Source organism: Silene latifolia, unplaced genomic scaffold (genome assembly GCF_048544455.1).
Source record: "Silene latifolia isolate original U9 population unplaced genomic scaffold, ASM4854445v1 scaffold_612, whole genome shotgun sequence".
Taxonomy (NCBI): Eukaryota; Viridiplantae; Streptophyta; class Magnoliopsida; order Caryophyllales; family Caryophyllaceae; genus Silene; species Silene latifolia.
Window position 1 is genome coordinate 20,097 of NW_027413521.1, and position 10,152 is coordinate 30,248.

A 10,152-nucleotide genomic window follows, 5' to 3' on the forward strand; every position below is an offset into this window, starting at 1 on the left:
GGGGAAGAAAATGGTGAATTGGAGAGAGTATTTAGTTATATTTTTAGAATTATCAATTACAGGAGTGTAAATGACAAATTATTCAAATATGAGTATGAATAGGCTTAGACTAAATTATGGCGTATATCAATCTTATCTATATTAATGCAAAAGACAATGCTCAACACAGGATGCGCCACGTCATTCACCTAATTTTTCTTTTTCTTTTTTTTTTGGGAAATTCAGGTAATGGTAGGCCCCGTTTACGTGGAAAGAGATAATTTCTTTAAATCGTCTCTGACAAACATGCGACAAATTATGTCATAGAAAATATTTTATGAAATAAATAGATAATCGGTAGAAGTAAAAGTAATTGCATATAAACGAAATGAATTAAAATAAATGAAAATAATTACATATAATCGGACTGAATTACATAGTTAATGAAATAAATAGATAATCGGCAGAAGTAAAAGAAATTGCATATAAACGAAATGAATTACAAATCGGAATAAATGAAAGTAATTACATATAATCGGACTAAATTACATAGTTAATGAAATAAATAGATAATCTGCAGAAGTAAAAGAAATTGCATATAAACGGAATGAGTTAAAAATCGAAATAAATGAAAATAATTACATATAATCGGACTGAATTACATAGTTAATGAAATAAATAGATAATCGGCAGAAATAAAAGAAATTGCATATAAACGGAATGAATAACAAATCAGAATAAATGAAAGTAATTACATATAATCGGACTGTATTACATAGTTAATGAAATAAATAGATAATCTGCAGAAGTAAAAGAAATTGCATATAAACGGAATGAATTACAAATCGGAATAAGTGAAAGTAATTACATATAATCGGACTGAATTACATAGTTACTAATAAAATTACATAATTACGTGAATAAATTACATTTACTTACGGGATTGAATAACAAATAATGTGAATATTTTACAGAAATTAATGAAATAATTCGTCTTTGCCTTTATGCTTGACGAATATAGGTGTTCATACCTCCAAGAAACTTGGTGATTACGGAAAATACGTAACAATCAATGTCAAATCCCCGAGAACCACTATCACGAAAATTTTCAATTTTTAGAATAATTTGCCTATGTTAAAGTTGATTATTAAATTATATTTCTTTTTTCGGAATGTAAAGTTTTTTATGTATGCAAATTTTATTTAAAATACTATATTACGTTATTTTCTCTTAAACCATTGCATGTGAACACGTATTTGAAACAAGTGTAAACATTAATTATGTAGATCGCTGATTTAGACCAACTAGATAATTACAATAGAAATGCAAAAAAAAAAAAAAAATACATCCAAAAACATTAATACCGGCCCAAATACATACTCGTGCAATTTTGCACGGGTTTAAAACTAGTTAGTTTTAAATAGGACAGACATATTCGTTTTACTCCTAAAACGAATCCAAATATTATCATATAATGGTAGTAGAGATAAACTCTTGCTAGTTCCTAGATAGTTTGTCATTTATATCTATCTGACCATTTTAATAATAAAACAAATACGACCCGTCTTATATGAGGATTTGTGAAAATATACAAACTGAATACGTGACTCTTGATAGTGTTATTATTATATTTGTATTTCATGTAAAAATGAAGAGTAACTTAGAGCATCCGCAAAGGAGAGAAATCACCTCCCCATTTGCCTTCTCTTTCCTCAAATGAGTAACCCCATTGTTGCACCAACCTCCCCATAAAATGGGGCTCCACTGTTTTTAGGGGAGGTTCCCAAAAAAAAAGTAGAGTAATTTGTGTAACTTTTGGGGAGGTTCCCAAAATTTTGTGTGTGAATTAACCGCATCATTGTTGCATAAATGTAATTATGAAATGGGGAGGGTAAATGAAAAAGTTAGTGGAGAATGAGGTGAACGAATAAGAAAAGGAAAGAGAAGAAATGGGGAGCCTCTCCTTTGCGGATGCTCTTAGAACGCTATTATGTTGTATTGCATTAAGTGTGTGATGTACATTTGTTATAACATTTAAAACACTTCAATCATGGAACAGGATTGTTTAATCAATGTGACAGGAGATGGGTTTATCACTGCTCAAGGAAGAGTGTCTTCCCAAAGCACAAGCGGTTATGTATTTAATAGATGTAAAATAATAGGGACCGGACATGTAACCTTAGGGAGAGCATATGGACCATTTTCGAGGGTTCTATTTATCAATTCGGTTTTTAACAATATCGTTAATCCCGAAGGGTGGTTTATTTGGAGGCAAACTGGCCACGAGTAAGTTCCTTATACCGGCTACACAATTTAAAGATAATATATTCATACTGTTTCTCTATGTTCATGATTATGTATTTTGTAATTACATATAATATGAGTTAGATAATACCTATAGGGAGGAAACAAATCTTATTTTTATTAATTCAGAAGACAATACTCAATCCAGGACGTGCCACCTCATTAATTCAGTTTTTTTTTTTTTTTTTTTTTTTTCTTTCTGAAATTCATGTTATGGTGAGCCCCGTTAGTGTACAAAGAAGTATATTTCTTCAGAATTCCGCCAATACAAATATCCTACAAATTCCGTCGTAGAACAAATACTATGAAATAATTTTATACATTCCGAATAAATGAAATTAATGGCATATAAGCGGTATGAATTACAAATCGGAATAAATGAAAATAATACTACGAAATAATTTTATACATTCCGAATAATTTGATAAAACTATATATATACATATGCAATAAATTTACTGACAACGAGTCCAAAGCGATAATAGCCCAAGCTTTACACTTTGATTTTATTTGTATACGGATATTAATTTTATTTTAACAATTCGAAATTTTATGATAAATACGGCATCTTTGAATTTGTTATTTAAAAATAAGAAATATTTAATTATCAAAATAAAATACGAAGTATTATTTATCGATCCATGTACTTCATTGTATATGGGCTTACTAGCACACACTAATTTCACCAATAAATCATATAAGCTTTGACATTCTGATATTATACTAAGCTGTGTTAAAATAGTTTATTAAATTATAATTCTTTATTCGGGGTGTAAAGTTTTTTATGTATGCAAATTTTATTTACAATAGTATATTATGTTATTTCCTCTTAAACCATTGCATTTGAACACGTATTTGAAACAAGTGTAAACATTAATTATGTAGATCGCTGATTTAGACCAACTAGATAATTACAATAGAAATGCACAAAAAAAAAAACATTCAACATCATTAATACCGGCCCAAATACATACCCGTGCAATTTTGCACGGGTTTAAAACTAGTAATTTACTTATTTCATAAGTTGAAATGAGGGCTTACATAAAAAATATATTCAATCCATTGTTTTGTTTTCTTCATATTTGATTTGGGAACAAAACTTTATACTCCCTCTGTTCCAATGAGATATTTACACTTTATTTATTTTGTAAGGGAAAATAAAGGAAGTGTAAACATATCACTGGAACGGAGGGACTAGTAAACAATGAAATAAAATGGCAAAAATAGAGTAAAATAATGAACAATGAGTCTCCCTTGTGACGGGTATATCCGTCGCAAGCTTGTGACGTGTCAAATATCACCACTTGGATAAATAACACAAAAGCAATACTCCCTCCATTATTTTATATATGACGTTTTCGTTTTACAAGGTAAGTCTTTGACTTTCAATTATATAAAAATATATTCTAGAAAAAATTATGAAAATTATATCATTAGATTCGTCATAAAATTTACTTTCAAAAGAGTATACATTTCATATTATTAACTTATATATTTTGAGAGATATTGAAGAGAGAAGTGAGTGTCTTAAAATGTGAGAATGACATATATAAAATAATGGAGGGAGTAGTGTCTAGGGAATTACAAATAGCTTGTCTTTATCTATTCAAGTGAGTTTTATTTCACCCGTCACAAGCTTGTGACTGATATTATCCGTCACAAATGAGAATTAGTGAATAATGAAAGAGTACAAGTAAAAAGGTTAAGTAGTAGTAGTATTATTATTTTTTTGAAGTAGTAGTAAATGTAAATAAGGGTGAAAACCAGGGGCAAATAATCTTATTATCGCTAAAAATAAAAACTATCAAATGAGATTTTTTTGTTTTTTTTGTTTTGCAACGATAAATAAAGGTTCCTTACACGAAGCACACCTGCATCTCTAAATCAGGTGCAAACACTACATTATTATTACAAAAACTTAAACTAGGGATGGTGTTACTTAAAAAACGGGGCTTCTTCGAAGAGTTGCTGGAGTAGCACATTGAGGATGCCATATCTTTTCTTTTCTTCGGCAATTGAGCTTTTGGAGAGTACCTGCAACAAGACACACTTACGCCACGAGGACGTAGAAATTTATGGGAGAGAGATTTACTTTCGGAGAGAGTAGATAAACTGTGTCTTGGAGATTCATCCCCTTGGTTATGATTCTTCTTGAAAATGGCCATTCTCCATTTCTCATGCACACGATGAGTAGAGGGGTACCTATAAAGTATAGGTGTAAAATGGGAGCATGGTGGTTTCTCAAACGAGTAAGTCTTACACTTCTTGGGGCGAGCTGAGAAAAGGAAAGGCTGATGGTCATTAGAAGCCTTCTGAGCTGGAGAGCAAGTAAAAGTAGCCTTTTATTCACCAGAGAGACAGGGACACTTGGATCATTAACCACACCCCTAGTGATATTTTGGGAGGTAGAAGTACCCGGAGGGGAAAAATTGTCACATATTGAAGACGCACTTGAAGTCACGGTCTCAGTAGAGGACACGTTCAAACTTTCGCTAGGAAAAGCAAGTTTCACATTCATAAAATCAGGGGGAGTCATGTCTTTGTTATTGCTCTCATCATCTTAGGTTTCCACTTTTTAGAACATCTTCTCTTCTTCTTCTTCTTCTTCTTCTTCTTCTTCTTCTTCTTCTTCTTCTTCTTCTTCTTACATCGTTCACTTATAGTGTCTCTCATAGTGTCTCTCTCCTTAGTAGCCTCACCCTTAAGAATCCGAATTGTTAAAGTTGACAAGTCATGTTTAGAGTAAAAGCTCACCTTTTTACCATCCAGCAACTTTTTATAAGATTGTGCGGGGATCCTTAGACGGGAACTACCACCTCCTTTTTTGAAGAACTCAATAATTGACTTATTATCACAAGTATTTTGAGCCTCCTTCACCTCCATATTTACACTCTCATTTTCCTTGATACTTACATCCCTTTGAGATTCCATCACCTCCGTGATCACGCTTTCACTATCTTTTATACCCACGTCAGATGCCAAGATATGAATAGGCCTGTTATTGTTCCCATCCATGTCATCTTCAGTAGCAACCTCCAACACTCTTTTACCATTTTCCTTGATGAGAAGGTGACCTTTTACTACATCTAATTCCCTTAACACATCCTTATTTCTAAGTTCAACAACTAAGGCCTCAACCAAATCCAATTTAGGTAACGGAAACCTTTTCAACTTCATATAAGCAACCGCCCTTCGAAACAATGCCTTAACATTTCGAGGAAATGTGTCCAAAATCATGGAGCACATACAACATGACTTTATATTCCTCTAGTTTTAAGGCATAAGCAGCCATATTAGAAATAAGGAAAATAGCAAGGTCAAATAATGATTGAATATCTTCATCTCCACTATTTCCCAAGCTTAAACTAAGCAGTTTACAAGCTTCATCGTAGCACGCTGCAACTATATCAAAATCATTATGCCTAAAAAAATAGTTTCCCTTATCTTTAAGCTCTCTCACCTCAGCTAAGGCTAACCGAGCTGACCCCTGCATTTTCATAAAATAGCCCAACATATCCCAATCATTGTCCATAAACCCATCACTGACATGGGCACACGCAAAAGCTTCCAGAAATTTTCGATGACCATCAATGGAAGTCATAGCTTTACAACAGCTTGAGACCCAAACTGGAACAAAGGACTAGCACTCCAGCAAACCAAAACCCACCCAAGCAAAGATAGAAAAAACAAGATAACAATCAAGTTGGACACTTAACTTCCAAAAACAACTCGAAATCCCCAATAAAACTTGCATACAAATAGAAGTATGTAGTGCGACAACAAGCCCAGCAAGAGCAAAAGACCGACCGATGCTACGAACACGATTGGTAACCAAAACCACCCCAATAAACAGTAAACTAAGACGATGACACAATAAAGAAAACTGGAGAAGCTTAAAAAACTGTACCAAAAACCTACTTAACAGAAGAACACAAAAAGGGAGAAGACTATGTCACCGGTGGTGTTGCGTGGACCGAAAATCAGCGACGACAAAGCGGTCCAAGGTAATCGCACCACAAGATGGTAGATGCGACACACAATCGAAAACGATCGGCCTTTATTGCAAAGCCACTGACCGGATGATCATCAAAATCCCTAGAACTGCAAAGCCACCAAAAGGTGGTGAGAATCAAGAAAGGAAAGGGTTGAAGTAGCCTCGCCGGCGACCTAAAGAGACGACCGGAGAAGTCGCTGGTGAGGTGCAATCGATTTTAGGGGTTTTTTAATTTTGGGGATTTTTTCCCTTTCTCTCTCCTCTCACTATGTTCCAAAATATTTATATAACTAAATGTTGATTAACTATCAAATGGGAATAAAATGATGAAATTAATTGGTTTAGTAAATTGGGAAGAAAACAATTGGGATCAATTGTTTATAGTAAAAAAAAAGTTTTTCATTAGCTTAAAAAATTGATTAACGGAATTATTTTTTCACATACGAACTTTACTCTTTCACATACATTTTGTCATTAAATTTCCATATCATACCCTTTTCTAAGTGTAAACAAATTAACTCTTAGATGTATCCTTTTTCTTAAAATCGAATTTTATTAATCTAAAAATTTAAACAATGCATCATTATTTTTCAATTAGTGAAGTAATTTAGTTGTTTGAAAATTATTAATTTGTTGAAATTATAGGGATTATTAGTGAAATTAATATGTTTAGTTATTTATCAATTGTTATCAATTAGGGTTTATGGTAGGTGGTGGTGCGTTGGTGACTTGGTGGAAGGGAGTTGTTAGGGTGGTTCACAGTGGCTAAGGTGGTTCACGGTGGCTAGGCTAGTGCGCAATGGTAAAGGTGGTGCGGTGGTTGAAGTTTTGGTGCAAATTGGCGGCAATGAGGGTGGTGCGTTGGTGGGGATGTTTTACAATTAGCGATGGCGTGGGTAATGCGGGGAGGTGAGGGTGGTGTGCGGTTGGGACGAGTATCTTTGGTGGAAAACGCGGTGGTTCTAGGCAGTGGTTGGTGGTGCGAATTGGAGTGGTGAGGGTGGTGCGTTGGTGGCGACGGTGCTCCAAATATGCAGTGGTGAAGGTGGTGCGCGAAGGTGAGTAGTGCGAGTTGGCACTGGTGATGGTGATCGGCTGGCAAGGTGGTGGTGGTGGTGGACACTGGTGGTGGAAGATTGGGGCCATGGCTGAAAACGTCATGTTGTTTAGTTTTTTCATTTTTCATTTTTTTTTTCATAATTGGTAAAGGAGAGGGAGGTGAAAGAAAATGAATTGGGTGGAGAGAAAAATGACAAGGGTAAAATGGTAAAAGACGTATGTGAAAGAGTAAAATTCGTATGTGAAAAAGTATGTCCCTTGATTAATTGTCTCATTATGCTGAATATAAAACACTCATATAGCGACAAAAGTGGCAATTTACCCTCTTAACATTGTTCAATGGTGAAATCAAGCCTATTAAGTTTCAATCGTAACAATCAAGCCTGTTAAGTTAAACAAAAAGTGAATTTCAACTCCGTTTTTTATTTTTTCACTCGAATCTTAGCAAAAAGTAATTTTTTTTTATATAATACAACCAATAACACATAAAAATTACTAATTATAACTTTATTAATTTATATATGATTAATTATTCATTTAAAAAAAATCGGTACACCCATCTATGATAAAAGAATATAAAAAAAATGATAAAATTAACTATGCTTACATTTATACTCCCTCTGTCCCGGTCATTTGTTGTCTTTTTCCATTTTGGGGTGTCCCAGTCATTTGTTGTCTTTTCTATTTTAAGAGTGAGTTTGATGAGTAATATGATCATTTACACCAATTTATTGCACTTGTCATTTAGTAATTAGGCCATGTTCTTTTGGACTCAAACTTATAGGATCTGAACTGAACTGAACTTAAAAGATCTGAACTGAACTGAACTGAACTTATAGGATCAGAACTAAACTTATAGGATCTGAACTTAACTGAACTTATAAGATCTGAACTTAACTGGACTTATAGGATCTGAACTAAACTTATAGGATCTGAACTGAACTGAACTGAACTGAACTTATAGGATCTGAACTGAACTTAAATTAAGTGACTTATAAGATCTGAACTGAACTTATAGGATCTGAACTGAACTTATAGGATCTCGAATCGAATCGAAATTATAGGATCGAATCGAATCGAACTTATAGGATCTGAACTGAACTTATAAGATCTGAACTGAACTTATATGATCTGAAGTTAACTTAAATTAAGTGACTTTAAATTCAAAAGAACAGGGCCTTAGTCCCCTTCCTTTTCTTTGGTCTTTGTGTCAAAATCAAAGAAAAACAAATGACTGGGATAGGGGGAGTAATATATTGTCCAATAACTGTAAAATTATTAGAAATACTTACTATTATAATTATAAAATGAATTTTGACGAAATACTCATAAAAAACCAAATAACTAAGTTTAATTTACTTTCGATTAAAGTTATGGGGTCTGATTATTACAAATAAATTTTAAGAGACTTAGTTTCACAATTGGGCAAAATTGAGGGGATTAATTGCCATTTCCCCTGCAATTCCCATCCTAAACAGTGGCTCTCTAGCTACTTTATGACATTTTAGATCAAACTTCATCATACGCAATTCAATGTCACGAACTCACAAACCACGTGAGATTTCATACATAATTTGTGAGGAAGAAAAAGAGTTCAATTCCTGAAATACTGAATAAAATATAATCCGTTTTGAAATCAATTGCGATTTAATTTTTTTTTTTTTAATGAAAGTGATTAATCATGCTCTTTTTAGTCAACGTGAAGTATGTCGTTATATGTGATTAGATGTTACTCTCTTTGTCTCGATTAATTGTTATCTATTTTTAATTTGGGGTATATTATTCAATTGTCATATATTTCTAATTTTGGTTAGTTTTATACAACTGGGTAAGCGAACATATTAAATAGGAAAGTGACATGTAAGAGAACTCTTTATTTTATTATTAATTTTCTCTCATTTTTATCATTTTCTTTTTCTTTATGCAAAAACAAATAGATAACAATTGACCGGGATAAAGGGAGATTTATAAAAGCCCTTGGATATACTCAAGGGCATTTATTATATGACAAATAATATCGAATGGATAAAAATTGAGAGAGAGAGTGTTCACCTCATGAACCCAAAAGATATCATGCAACAAATTATCGTACGATGACTTCAACGTATTAAAGGAATTTATTAGGTGCAGTAAATTGAAAGATCGTGATCCATAACTAATACGATTATGTGGATAATACTCTTATCATTGTTTTTCCTACTTTTTTTTAATTGATGTCATGTAATCGGCATGAGACATGAAAGTTTTTTTTTATATCAAATCATATAAGACTTTCTCGGTAAATCCATTCTACATTAATATATACGGAGTATTAATGATATTGTTTGAGTGATTCTTATTTTAAATTGTAATGCCTTTCTTTCACAAAACATATGTAACTGTCTACCTTAGACACTAATTTATTTCTTTATTCCTGATTGATAATGCAGAAATGATGTTGTATTTGCTGAGATAAATTGTAAGGGTCCTGGTGCTGATGTTTCAAAACGTGTTTCATGGGCTAGAAAGTTAAATAAATATGAAGTGGGAAAGTATAGTACAAATATATTCATCAACCAAGAACATTGGATTTAAAAATATAGAATAAATTAATTTTATATTTGTACAGTTTTTATGTAAAGAACTTCCTTACAAGAAAATAAGATTCTATAATTCATGGTTAATTAATTTGATCATTAATAATTTATGGCATTTGATTATTTTTGCGGGAGCTATTGAGGCATAAGGGTAATGTTGTTGTCGTTGTTGTATTTGATTATTTTTAAATGTAGCAACCTCGTTTATCTCATTTAATTTATTCTCTTAAACTAAATAAC

General features: G+C 32.6%; 1 pseudogene; it reads left to right on the plus strand.

The window, feature by feature from the left end:
- Positions 1-2,029: 2,029 nt before the first annotated feature.
- LOC141639921 (putative pectinesterase 52) lies at positions 2,030-9,928 on the plus strand (annotated as a pseudogene).
- The last annotated feature ends 224 nt before the right edge of the window (positions 9,929-10,152 follow it).